This window comes from Eschrichtius robustus, chromosome 5 (genome assembly GCF_028021215.1).
Source record: "Eschrichtius robustus isolate mEscRob2 chromosome 5, mEscRob2.pri, whole genome shotgun sequence".
Taxonomy (NCBI): domain Eukaryota; kingdom Metazoa; phylum Chordata; class Mammalia; order Artiodactyla; family Eschrichtiidae; genus Eschrichtius; species Eschrichtius robustus.
Window position 1 is genome coordinate 104,504,579 of NC_090828.1, and position 14,118 is coordinate 104,518,696.

Here is a 14,118-nt window from a genome sequence, read left to right on the forward strand (position 1 = left end):
ATCGAAAACATGCATGAGAAACCCAGAAGATGGTACACCGTGTGATCGGGAAAGGTTTCTAAAACGCACCTCATTTCTCATCTCCTTGTGCTCGGGTTCGCCATTCCAGCCGCTTTACTAGCAATCTCCCTCCTTGGAGAATCAGCACGTTTAACCTCCTGTTCCGTACAGGTTGCAATTTGTCCTGAGGATGAACGGGAAGAGGGGGAACCAATGAGCGACTAGCTCTAGGTGGTGGGACAGGCACAGGTCACTCTATTTTCCCATCAGGAAGAAGAATTAACCACAGGCTCAGCCTGCCGCCCGGAACCAGAATAGGGCCTGAAGCAATCCTACGCTTTTGCGGCCAGCTCCCAAAAAAGCGAGTTGAAAAATGGAGCTCAGGGGCCCTGCAAATCACAAACCTGCAGAGTTAGAAATGATAACTCTCGCCCACAAAAATATTGAGGGAAGGCAACGAAGAGGATTTGAAAGCAAGGCAGAATTGCAGGAAACAGATTTCAGGAGGTAGATTCGAATCGCCTTTAAAGCACAGGAAAAGCGGCAAAACCTCGACAATGATGCCCTTGGCCAAAAAGGGCGTATGCGTTTTTTCCTGAATATATTCAGGAAAAAACGCATACGCCCTTTTTGGCCAACCAAGCAACCTGGAAAGGCAAATCAGCGCTACAAAGAAGTCTCGCTTCCCATCGGTCAAAAGGGACATGCTGAATAAAGTGTCAATACCAGAAATGCAGGAGAGGCCATGGAGAAATGGGAGCCTTGCTACGCTGATGGGCGGGATGTAAATTGCCAACAGCCACTCTGGAGAAGTGTACGGTGTGTCCTGAAACATCTAAAAAACTCGGCTTAGAGAGCATAGGGCACTTCCACTCATGGGCGTCTAATTTGGGAAAACTAAAAATCAGCAAGGCACAGGCACTCCAAAGTTTAGGGTTGCTCTGTGGACAAGAACCTCCACTTCATTCCACCTTAAATATCCCAGGAAAGAGAAAAATGGATAAAGAAGTTGTGGTCCTTAGGTACAATGGAATATCACTCAGCCATGAAATCAACGTCATAAGGCTAGTAGCAGCATGATGAGTGGATTCAGGTACGACGGTTCTAAGTGAAATAAGTCACACAGAAAAAGACACTAATCAGAAGATATCACTTATAGAGGGAATGTAAAAACCGCTACACTTGAACTGAATTACAAAACAGAACAGAGTCACACATTTAGAAAACACACTATGGCTGCCTAACGGGAAAGGTGAGGTGGGGTGATGCCTAAAACAAGGGTTTCAAATTAGCTCAGATACCGTTCCATAAACCCAATATGTAATAGACAAGACCTACTCCTTGCTCAGTGAACTGGACTCAACACCCCCTATTCACCGCCCAAGAATAGATCTGACTAGTAAGAATCTTCAAACCTATGTATTGATATCTCTCCGTAAGTGAGTCAAGTGGGAGTAAAGCGGCATAAACACAGCAGTGAAAAGCAGCTAAACCCCATTAGGAAAATCAATTACTTTTAAAAACCCGTGAAACAAAGACAGTGAAAGAGAGAGAAATTCTTACAAAATTCGTTCAGGGGCTGTGATGCCACCTGGATTGACCATATCTAGACCCACAGCTGATTGAGACATAAGGGTGGACACTCTTGGGGCTGAGAGGTTTGGTGAGGTTGGGTGAGCAAACACAGACCCTTTAAAGTAATACTGCGTGGTACCCATCCCATGGGTCCCAAATCTCGAGGTTCAAGGGCATCTTCCTACATCGAAAACATGCATGAGAAGCCCAGAAGATGGTACACCGTGTGATCGGGAAAGGTTTCTAAAACGCACCTCATTTCTCATCTCCTTGTGCTCGGGTTCGCCATTCCAACCGCTTTACTAGCAATCTCCCTCCTTGGAGAATCAGCACGTTTAACCTCCTGTTCCGTACAGGTTGCAATTTGTCCTGAGGATGAACGGGAAGAGGGGGAACCAATGAGCGACTAGCTCTAGGTGTTGGGAAAGGCACAGGTCACTCTATTTTCCCATCAGGAGGAAGAATTAACCACAGGCTCAGCCTGCCGCCCGGAACCAAAATAGGGCCTGAAGCAATCCTACGCTTTTGCGGCCAGCTCCCAAAAAAGCGAGTTGAAAAATGGAGCTCAGGGGCCCTGCAAATCACAAACCTGCAGAGTTAGAAATGATAACTCTCGCCCACAAAAATATTGAGGGAAGGCAACGAAGAGGATTTGAAAGCAAGGCAGAATTGCAGGAAACAGATTTCAGGAGGTAGATTCGAATCGCCTTTAAAGCACAGTAAAAGCGGCAAAACCTCGACAATGATGCCCTTGGCCAAAAAGGGCGTATGCGTTTTTTCCTGAATATATTCAGGAAAAAACGCATACGCCCTTTTTGGCCAACCAAGCAACCTGGAAAGGCAAATCAGCGCTACAAAGAAGTCTCGCTTCCCATCGGTCAAAAGGGACATGCTGAATAAAGTGTCAATACCAGAAATGCAGGAGAGGCCATGGAGAAATGGGAGCCTTGCTACGCTGATGGGCGGGATGTAAATTGCCAACAGCCACTCTGGAGAAGTGTACGGTGTGTCCTGAAATATCTAAAAAACTCGGCTTAGAGAGCATAGGGCACTTCCACTCATGGGCGTCTAATTTGGGAAAACTAAAAATCAGCAAGGCACAGGCACTCCAAAGTTTAGGGTTGCTCTGTGGACAAGAACCTCCACTTCATTCCACCTTAAATATCCCAGGAAAGATAAAAATGGATAAAGAAGTTGTGGTCCTTAGGTACAATGGAATATCACTCAGCCATGAAATCAACGTCATAAGGCTAGTAGCAGCATGATGAGTGGATTCAGGTACGACGGTTCTAAGTGAAATAAGTCACACAGAAAAAGACACTAATCAGAAGATATCACTTATAGAGGGAATGTAAAAACCGCTACACTTGAACAGAATTACAAAACAGAACAGAGTCACACATTTAGAAAACACACTATGGCTGCCTAACGGGAAAGGCGAGGTGGGGTGATGCCTAAAACAAGGGTTTCAAATTAGTTCAGATACCGTTCCATAAACCCAATATGTAATAGACAAGACCTACTCCTTGCTCAGTGAACTGGACTCAACACCCCCTATTCACCGCCCAAGAATAGATCTGACTAGTAAGAATCTTCAAACCTATGTATTGATATCTCTCCGTAAGTGAGTCAAGTGGGAGTAAAGCGGCATAAACACAGCAGTGAAAAGCAGCTAAACCCCATTAGGAAAATCAATTACTTTTAAAAACCCGTGAAACAAAGACAGTGAAAGAGAGAGAAATTCTTACAAAATTCGTTCAGGGGCTGTGATGCCACCTGGATTGACCATATCTAGACCCACAGCTGATTGAGACATAAGGGTGGACACTCTTGGGGCTGAGAGGTTTGGTGAGGTTGGGTGAGCAAACGCAGACCCTTTAAAGTAGTACTGCGTGGTACCCATCCCATGGGTCCCAAATCTCCAGGTTCAAGGGCATCTTCCTACATCGAAAACATGCATGAGAAGCCCAGAAGATGGTACACCGTGTGATCGGGAAAGGTTTCTAAAACGCACCTCATTTCTCATCTCCTTGTGCTCGGGTTCGCCATTCCAGCCGCTTTACTAGCAATCTCCCTCCTTGGAGAATCAGCACGTTTAACCTCCTGTTCCGTACAGGTTGCAATTTGTCTTGAGGATGAACGGGAAGAGGGGGAACCAATGAGCGACTAGCTCTAGGTGTTGGGAAAGGCACAGGTCACTCTATTTTCCCATCAGGAAGAAGAATTAACCACAGGCTCAGCCTGCCGCCCGGAACCAGAATAGGGCCTGAAGCAATCCTACGCTTTTGCGGCCAGCTCCCAAAAAAGCGAGTTGAAAAATGGAGCTCAGGGGCACTGCAAATCACAAACCTGCAGAGTTAGAAATGATAACTCTCGCCCACAAAAATATTGAGGGAAGGCAACGAAGAGGATTTGAAAGCAAGGCAGAATTGCAGGAAACACATTTCAGGAGGTAGATTCGAATCGCCTTTAAAGCACATGAAAAGCGGCAAAACCTCGACAATGATGCCCTTGGCAAAAAAAGGCGTATGCGTTTTTTCCTGAATATATTCAGGAAAAAACGCATACGCCCTTTTTGGCCAACCAAGCAACCTGGAAAGGCAAATCAGCGCTACAAAGAAGTCTCGCTTCCCATCGGTCAAAAGGGCCATGCTGAATAAAGTGTCAAAACCAGAAATGCAGGAGAGGCCATGGAGAAATGGGAGCCTTGCTACGCTGATGGGCGGGAGGTAAATTGCCAACAGCCACTCTGGAGAAGTGTACGGTGTGTCCTGAAATATCTAAAAAACTCGGCTTAGAGAGCATAGGGCACTTCCACTCATGGGCGTCTAATTTGGGAAAACTAAAAATCAGCAAGGCACAGGCACTCCAAAGTTTAGGGTTGCTCTGTTGACAAGAACCTCCACTTCATTCCACCTTAAATATCCCAGGAAAGAGAAAAATGGATAAAGAAGTTGTGGTCCTTAGGTACAATGGAATATCACTCAGCCATGAAATCAACGTCATAAGGCTAGTAACAGCATGATGAGTGGATTCAGGTACGACGGTTCTAAGTGAAATAAGTCACACAGAAAAAGACACTAATCAGAAGATATCACTTATAGAGGGAATGTAAAAACCGCTACACTTGAACTGAATTACAAAACAGAACAGAGTCACACATTTAGAAAACACACTATGGCTGCCTAACGGGAAAGGTGAGGTGGGGTGATGCCTAAAACAAGGGTTTCAAATTAGCTCAGATACCGTTCCATAAACCCAATATGTAATAGACAAGACCTACTGCTTGCTCAGTGAACTGGACTCAACACCCCCTATTCACCGCCCAAGAATAGATCTGACTAGTAAGAATCTTCAAACCTATGTATTGATATCTCTCCGTAAGTGAGTCAAGTGGGAGTAAAGCGGCATAAACACAGCAGTGAAAAGCAGCTAAACCCCATTAGGAAAATCAATTACTTTTAAAAACCCGTGAAACAAAGACAGTGAAAGAGAGAGAAATTCTTACAAAATTCGTTCAGGGGCTGTGATGCCACCTGGATTGACCATATCTAGACCCACAGCAGATTGAGACATAAGGGTGGACACTCTTGGGGCTGAGAAGTTTGGTGAGGTTGGGTGAGCAAACGCAGACCCTTTAAAGTAATACTGCGTGGTACCCATCCCATGGGTCCCAAATCTCGAGGTTCAAGGGCATCTTCCTACATCGAAAACATGCATGAGAAACCCAGAAGATGGTACACCGTGTGATCGGGAAAGGTTTCTAAAACGCACCTCATTTCTCATCTCCTTGTGCTCGGGGTCGCCATTCCAGCCGCTTTACTAGCAATCTCCCTCCTTGGAGAATCAGCACGTTTAACCTCCTGTTCCGTACAGGTTGCAATTTGTCCTGAGGATGAACGGGAAGAGGGGGAACCAATGAGCGACTAGCTCTAGGTGGTGGGACAGGCACAGGTCACTCTATTTTCCCATCAGGAAGAAGAATTAACCACAGGCTCAGCCTGCCGCCCGGAACCAGAATAGGGCCTGAAGCAATCCTACGCTTTTGCGGCCAGCTCCCAAAAAAGCGAGTTGAAAAATGGAGCTCAGGGGCCCTGCAAATCACAAACCTGCAGAGTTAGAAATGATAACTCTCGCCCACAAAAATATTGAGGGAAGGCAACGAAGAGGATTTGAAAGCAAGGCAGAATTGCAGGAAACAGATTTCAGGAGGTAGATTCGAATCGCCTTTAAAGCACAGGAAAAGCGGCAAAACCTCGACAATGATGCCCTTGGCCAAAAAGGGCGTATGCGTTTTTTCCTGAATATATTCAGGAAAAAACGCATACGCCCTTTTTGGCCAACCAAGCAACCTGGAAAGGCAAATCAGCGCTACAAAGAAGTCTCGCTTCCCATCGGTCAAAAGGGACATGCTGAATAAAGTGTCAATACCAGAAATGCAGGAGAGGCCATGGAGAAATGGGAGCCTTGCTACGCTGATGGGCGGGATGTAAATTGCCAACAGCCACTCTGGAGAAGTGTACGGTGTGTCCTGAAACATCTAAAAAACTCGGCTTAGAGAGCATAGGGCACTTCCACTCATGGGCGTCTAATTTGGGAAAACTAAAAATCAGCAAGGCACAGGCACTCCAAAGTTTAGGGTTGCTCTGTGGACAAGAACCTCCACTTCATTCCACCTTAAATATCCCAGGAAAGAGAAAAATGGATAAAGAAGTTGTGGTCCTTAGGTACAATGGAATATCACTCAGCCATGAAATCAACCTCATAAGGCTAGTAGCAGCATGATGAGTGGATTCAGGTACGACGGTTCTAAGTGAAATAAGTCACACAGAAAAAGACACTAATCAGAAGATATCACTTATAGAGGGAATGTAAAAACCGCTACACTTGAACTGAATTACAAAACAGAACAGAGTCACACATTTAGAAAACACACTATGGCTGCCTAACGGGAAAGGTGAGGTGGGGTGATGCCTAAAACAAGGGTTTCAAATTAGCTCAGATACCGTTCCATAAACCCAATATGTAATAGACAAGACCTACTCCTTGCTCAGTGAACTGGACTCAACACCCCCTATTCACCGCCCAAGAATAGATCTGACTAGTAAGAATCTTCAAACCTATGTATTGATATCTCTCCGTAAGTGAGTCAAGTGGGAGTAAAGCGGCATAAACACAGCAGTGAAAAGCAGCTAAACCCCATTAGGAAAATCAATTACTTTTAAAAACCCGTGAAACAAAGACAGTGAAAGAGAGAGAAATTCTTACAAAATTCGTTCAGGGGCTGTGATGCCACCTGGATTGACCATATCTAGACCCACAGCTGATTGAGACATAAGGGTGGACACTCTTGGGGCTGAGAGGTTTGGTGAGGTTGGGTGAGCAAACGCAGACCCTTTAAAGTAATACTGCGTGGTACCCATCCCATGGGTCCCAAATCTCGAGGTTCAAGGGCATCTTCCTACATCGAAAACATGCATGAGAAGCCCAGAAGATGGTACACCGTGTGATCGGGAAAGGTTTCTAAAACGCACCTCATTTCTCATCTCCTTGTGCTCGGGTTCGCCATTCCAACCGCTTTACTAGCAATCTCCCTCCTTGGAGAATCAGCACGTTTAACCTCCTGTTCCGTACAGGTTGCAATTTGTCCTGAGGATGAACGGGAAGAGGGGGAACCAATGAGCGACTAGCTCTAGGTGTTGGGAAAGGCACAGGTCACTCTATTTTCCCATCAGGAGGAAGAATTAACCACAGGCTCAGCCTGCCGCCCGGAACCAAAATAGGGCCTGAAGCAATCCTACGCTTTTGCGGCCAGCTCCCAAAAAAGCGAGTTGAAAAATGGAGCTCAGGGGCCCTGCAAATCACAAACCTGCAGAGTTAGAAATGATAACTCTCGCCCACAAAAATATTGAGGGAAGGCAACGAAGAGGATTTGAAAGCAAGGCAGAATTGCAGGAAACAGATTTCAGGAGGTAGATTCGAATCGCCTTTAAAGCACAGTAAAAGCGGCAAAACCTCGACAATGATGCCCTTGGCCAAAAAGGGCGTATGCGTTTTTTCCTGAATATATTCAGGAAAAAACGCATACGCCCTTTTTGGCCAACCAAGCAACCTGGAAAGGCAAATCAGCGCTACAAAGAAGTCTCGCTTCCCATCGGTCAAAAGGGACATGCTGAATAAAGTGTCAATACCAGAAATGCAGGAGAGGCCATGGAGAAATGGGAGCCTTGCTACGCTGATGGGCGGGATGTAAATTGCCAACAGCCACTCTGGAGAAGTGTACGGTGTGTCCTGAAATATCTAAAAAACTCGGCTTAGAGAGCATAGGGCACTTCCACTCATGGGCGTCTAATTTGGGAAAACTAAAAATCAGCAAGGCACAGGCACTCCAAAGTTTAGGGTTGCTCTGTGGACAAGAACCTCCACTTCATTCCACCTTAAATATCCCAGGAAAGAGAAAAATGGATAAAGAAGTTGTGGTCCTTAGGTACAATGGAATATCACTCAGCCATGAAATCAACGTCATAAGGCTAGTAGCAGCATGATGAGTGGATTCAGGTACGACGGTTCTAAGTGAAATAAGTCACACAGAAAAAGACACTAATCAGAAGATATCACTTATAGAGGGAATGTAAAAACCGCTACACTTGAACAGAATTACAAAACAGAACAGAGTCACACATTTAGAAAACACACTATGGCTGCCTAACGGGAAAGGCGAGGTGGGGTGATGCCTAAAACAAGGGTTTCAAATTAGTTCAGATACCGTTCCATAAACCCAATATGTAATAGACAAGACCTACTCCTTGCTCAGTGAACTGGACTCAACACCCCCTATTCACCGCCCAAGAATAGATCTGACTAGTAAGAATCTTCAAACCTATGTATTGATATCTCTCCGTAAGTGAGTCAAGTGGGAGTAAAGCGGCATAAACACAGCAGTGAAAAGCAGCTAAACCCCATTAGGAAAATCAATTACTTTTAAAAACCCGTGAAACAAAGACAGTGAAAGAGAGAGAAATTCTTACAAAATTCGTTCAGGGGCTGTGATGCCACCTGGATTGACCATATCTAGACCCACAGCTGATTGAGACATAAGGGTGGACACTCTTGGGGCTGAGAGGTTTGGTGAGGTTGGGTGAGCAAACGCAGACCCTTTAAAGTAGTACTGCGTGGTACCCATCCCATGGGTCCCAAATCTCCAGGTTCAAGGGCATCTTCCTACATCGAAAACATGCATGAGAAGCCCAGAAGATGGTACACCGTGTGATCGGGAAAGGTTTCTAAAACGCACCTCATTTCTCATCTCCTTGTGCTCGGGTTCGCCATTCCAGCCGCTTTACTAGCAATCTCCCTCCTTGGAGAATCAGCACGTTTAACCTCCTGTTCCGTACAGGTTGCAATTTGTCCTGAGGATGAACGGGAAGAGGGGGAACCAATGAGCGACTAGCTCTAGGTGTTGGGAAAGGCACAGGTCACTCTATTTTCCCATCAGGAAGAAGAATTAACCACAGGCTCAGCCTGCCGCCCGGAACCAGAATAGGGCCTGAAGCAATCCTACGCTTTTGCGGCCAGCTCCCAAAAAAGCGAGTTGAAAAATGGAGCTCAGGGGCACTGCAAATCACAAACCTGCAGAGTTAGAAATGATAACTCTCGCCCACAAAAATATTGAGGGAAGGCAACGAAGAGGATTTGAAAGCAAGGCAGAATTGCAGGAAACACATTTCAGGAGGTAGATTCGAATCGCCTTTAAAGCACAGGAAAAGCGGCAAAACCTCGACAATGATGCCCTTGGCAAAAAAAGGCGTATGCGTTTTTTCCTGAATATATTCAGGAAAAAACGCATACGCCCTTTTTGGCCAACCAAGCAACCTGGAAAGGCAAATCAGCGCTACAAAGAAGTCTCGCTTCCCATCGGTCAAAAGGGCCATGCTGAATAAAGTGTCAAAACCAGAAATGCAGGAGAGGCCATGGAGAAATGGGAGCCTTGCTACGCTGATGGGCGGGAGGTAAATTGCCAACAGCCACTCTGGAGAAGTGTACGGTGTGTCCTGAAATATCTAAAAAACTCGGCTTAGAGAGCATAGGGCACTTCCACTCATGGGCGTCTAATTTGGGAAAACTAAAAATCAGCAAGGCACAGGCACTCCAAAGTTTAGGGTTGCTCTGTTGACAAGAACCTCCACTTCATTCCACCTTAAATATCCCAGGAAAGAGAAAAATGGATAAAGAAGTTGTGGTCCTTAGGTACAATGGAATATCACTCAGCCATGAAATCAACGTCATAAGGCTAGTAACAGCATGATGAGTGGATTCAGGTACGACGGTTCTAAGTGAAATAAGTCACACAGAAAAAGACACTAATCAGAAGATATCACTTATAGAGGGAATGTAAAAACCGCTACACTTGAACTGAATTACAAAACAGAACAGAGTCACACATTTAGAAAACACACTATGGCTGCCTAACGGGAAAGGTGAGGTGGGGTGATGCCTAAAACAAGGGTTTCAAATTAGCTCAGATACCGTTCCATAAACCCAATATGTAATAGACAAGACCTACTCCTTGCTCAGTGAACTGGACTCAACACCCCCTATTCACCGCCCAAGAATAGATCTGACTATTAAGAATCTTCAAAACTATGTATTGATATCTCTCCGTAAGTGAGTCAAGTGGGAGTAAAGCGGCATAAACACAGCAGTGAAAAGCAGCTAAACCCCATTAGGAAAATCAATTACTTTTAAAAACCCGTGAAACAAAGACAGTGAAAGAGAGAGAAATTCTTACAAAATTCGTTCAGGGGCTGTGATGCCACCTGGATTGACCATATCTAGACCCACAGCTGATTGAGACATAAGGGTGGACACTCTTGGGGCTGAGAGGTTTGGTGAGGTTGGGTGAGCAAACGCAGACCCTTTAAAGTAATACTGCGTGGTACCCATCCCATGGGTCCCAAATCTCGAGGTTCAAGGGCATCTTCCTACATCGAAAACATGCATGAGAAGCCCAGAAGATGGTACACCGTGTGATCGGGAAAGGTTTCTAAAACGCACCTCATTTCTCATCTCCTTGTGCTCGGGTTCGCCATTCCAGCCGCTTTACTAGCAATCTCCCTCCTTGGAGAATCAGCACGTTTAACCTCCTGTTCCGTACAGGTTGCAATTTGTCCTGAGGATGAACGGGAAGAGGGGGAACCAATGAGCGACTAGCTCTAGGTGTTGGGAAAGGCACAGGTCACTCTATTTTCCCATCAGGAAGAAGAATTAACCACAGGCTCAGCCTGCCGCCCGGAACCAGAATAGGGCCTGAAGCAATCCTACGCTTTTGCGGCCAGCTCCCAAAAAAGCGAGTTGAAAAATGGAGCTCAGGGGCACTGCAAATCACAAACCTGCAGAGTTAGAAATGATAACTCTCGCCCACAAAAATATTGAGGGAAGGCAACGAAGAGGATTTGAAAGCAAGGCAGAATTGCAGGAAACACATTTCAGGAGGTAGATTCGAATCGCCTTTAAAGCACAGGAAAAGCGGCAAAACCTCGACAATGATGCCCTTGGCAAAAAAAGGCGTATGCGTTTTTTCCTGAATATATTCAGGAAAAAACGCATACGCCCTTTTTGGCCAACCAAGCAACCTGGAAAGGCAAATCAGCGCTACAAAGAAGTCTCGCTTCCCATCGGTCAAAAGGGCCATGCTGAATAAAGTGTCAAAACCAGAAATGCAGGAGAGGCCATGGAGAAATGGGAGCCTTGCTACGCTGATGGGCGGGAGGTAAATTGCCGACAGCCACTCTGGAGAAGTGTACGGTGTGTCCTGAAATATCTAAAAAACTCGGCTTAGAGAGCATAGGGCACTTCCACTCATGGGCGTCTAATTTGGGAAAACTAAAAATCAGCAAGGCACAGGCACTCCAAAGTTTAGGGTTGCTCTGTTGACAAGAACCTCCACTTCATTCCACCTTAAATATCCCAGGAAAGAGAAAAATGGATAAAGAAGTTGTGGTCCTTAGGTACAATGGAATATCACTCAGCCATGAAATCAACGTCATAAGGCTAGTAACAGCATGATGAGTGGATTCAGGTACGACGGTTCTAAGTGAAATAAGTCACACAGAAAAAGACACTAATCAGAAGATATCACTTATAGAGGGAATGTAAAAACCGCTACACTTGAACTGAATTACAAAACAGAACAGAGTCACACATTTAGAAAACACACTATGGCTGCCTAACGGGAAAGGTGAGGTGGGGTGATGCCTAAAACAAGGGTTTCAAATTAGCTCAGATACCGTTCCATAAACCCAATATGTAATAGACAAGACCTACTCCTTGCTCAGTGAACTGGACTCAACACCCCCTATTCACCGCCCAAGAATAGATCTGACTATTAAGAATCTTCAAAACTATGTATTGATATCTCTCCGTAAGTGAGTCAAGTGGGAGTAAAGCGGCATAAACACAGCAGTGAAAAGCAGCTAAACCCCATTAGGAAAATCAATTACTTTTAAAAACCCGTGAAACAAAGACAGTGAAAGAGAGAGAAATTCTTACAAAATTCGTTCAGGGGCTGTGATGCCACCTGGATTGACCATATCTAGACCCACAGCTGATTGAGACATAAGGGTGGACACTCTTGGGGCTGAGAGGTTTGGTGAGGTTGGGTGAGCAAACGCAGACCCTTTAAAGTAATACTGCGTGGTACCCATCCCATGGGTCCCAAATCTCGAGGTTCAAGGGCATCTTCCTACATCGAAAACATGCATGAGAAGCCCAGAAGATGGTACACCGTGTGATCGGGAAAGGTTTCTAAAACGCACCTCATTTCTCATCTCCTTGTGCTCGGGTTCGCCATTCCAGCCGCTTTACTAGCAATCTCCCTCCTTGGAGAATCAGCACGTTTAACCTCCTGTTCCGTACAGGTTGCAATTTGTCCTGAGGATGAACGGGAAGAGGGGGAACCAATGAGCGACTAGCTCTAGGTGTTGGGAAAGGCACAGGTCACTCTATTTTCCCATCAGGAAGAAGAATTAACCACAGGCTCAGCCTGCCGCCCGGAACCAGAATAGGGCCTGAAGCAATCCTACGCTTTTGCGGCCAGCTCCCAAAAAAGCGAGTTGAAAAATGGAGCTCAGGGGCACTGCAAATCACAAACCTGCAGAGTTAGAAATGATAACTCTCGCCCACAAAAATATTGAGGGAAGGCAACGAAGAGGATTTGAAAGCAAGGCAGAATTGCAGGAAACACATTTCAGGAGGTAGATTCGAATCGCCTTTAAAGCACAGGAAAAGCGGCAAAACCTCGACAATGATGCCCTTGGCAAAAAAAGGCGTATGCGTTTTTTCCTGAATATATTCAGGAAAAAGCGCATACGCCCTTTTTGGCCAACCAAGCAACCTGGAAAGGCAAATCAGCGCTACAAAGAAGTCTCGCTTCCCATCGGTCAAAAGGGCCATGCTGAATAAAGTGTCAAAACCAGAAATGCAGGAGAGGCCATGGAGAAATGGGAGCCTTGCTACGCTGATGGGCGGGATGTAAATTGCCGACAGCCACTCTGGAGAAGTGTACGGTGTGTCCTGAAACATCTAAAAAACTCGGCTTAGAGAGCATAGGGCACTTCCACTCATGGGCGTCTAAGTTGGGAAAACTAAAAATCAGCAAGGCACAGGCACTCCAAAGTTTAGGGTTGCTCTGTTGACAAGAACCTCCACTTCATTCCACCTTAAATATCCCAGGAAAGAGAAAAATGGATAAAGAAGTTGTGGTCCTTAGGTACAATGGAATATCACTCAGCCATGAAATCAACGTCATAAGGCTAGTAGCAGCATGATGAGTGGATTCAGGTACGACGGTTCTAAGTGAAATAAGTCACACAGAAAAAGACACTAATCAGAAGATATCACTTATAGAGGGAATGTAAAAACCGCTACACTTGAACTGAATTACAAAACAGAACAGAGTCACACATTTAGAAAACACACTATGGCTGCCTAACGGGAAAGGTGAGGTGGGGTGATGCCTAAAACAAGGGTTTCAAATTAGCTCAGATACCGTTCCATAAACCCAATATGTAATAGACAAGACCTACTCCTTGCTCAGTGAACTGGACTCAACACCCCCTATTCACCGCCCAAGAATAGATCTGACTATTAAGAATCTTCAAAACTATGTATTGATATCTCTCCGTAAGTGAGTCAAGTGGGAGTAAAGCGGCATAAACACAGCAGTGAAAAGCAGCTAAACCCCATTAGGAAAATCAATTACTTTTAAAAACCCGTGAAACAAAGACAGTGAAAGAGAGAGAAATTCTTACAAAATTCGTTCAGGGGCTGTGATGCCACCTGGATTGACCATATCTAGACCCACAGCTGATTGAGACATAAGGGTGGACACTCTTGGGGCTGAGAGGTTTGGTGAGGTTGGGTGAGCAAACGCAGACCCTTTAAAGTAATACTGCGTGGTACCCATCCCATGGGTCCCAAATCTCGAGGTTCAAGGGCATCTTCCTACATCGAAAACATGCATGAGAAGCCCAGAAGATGGTACAC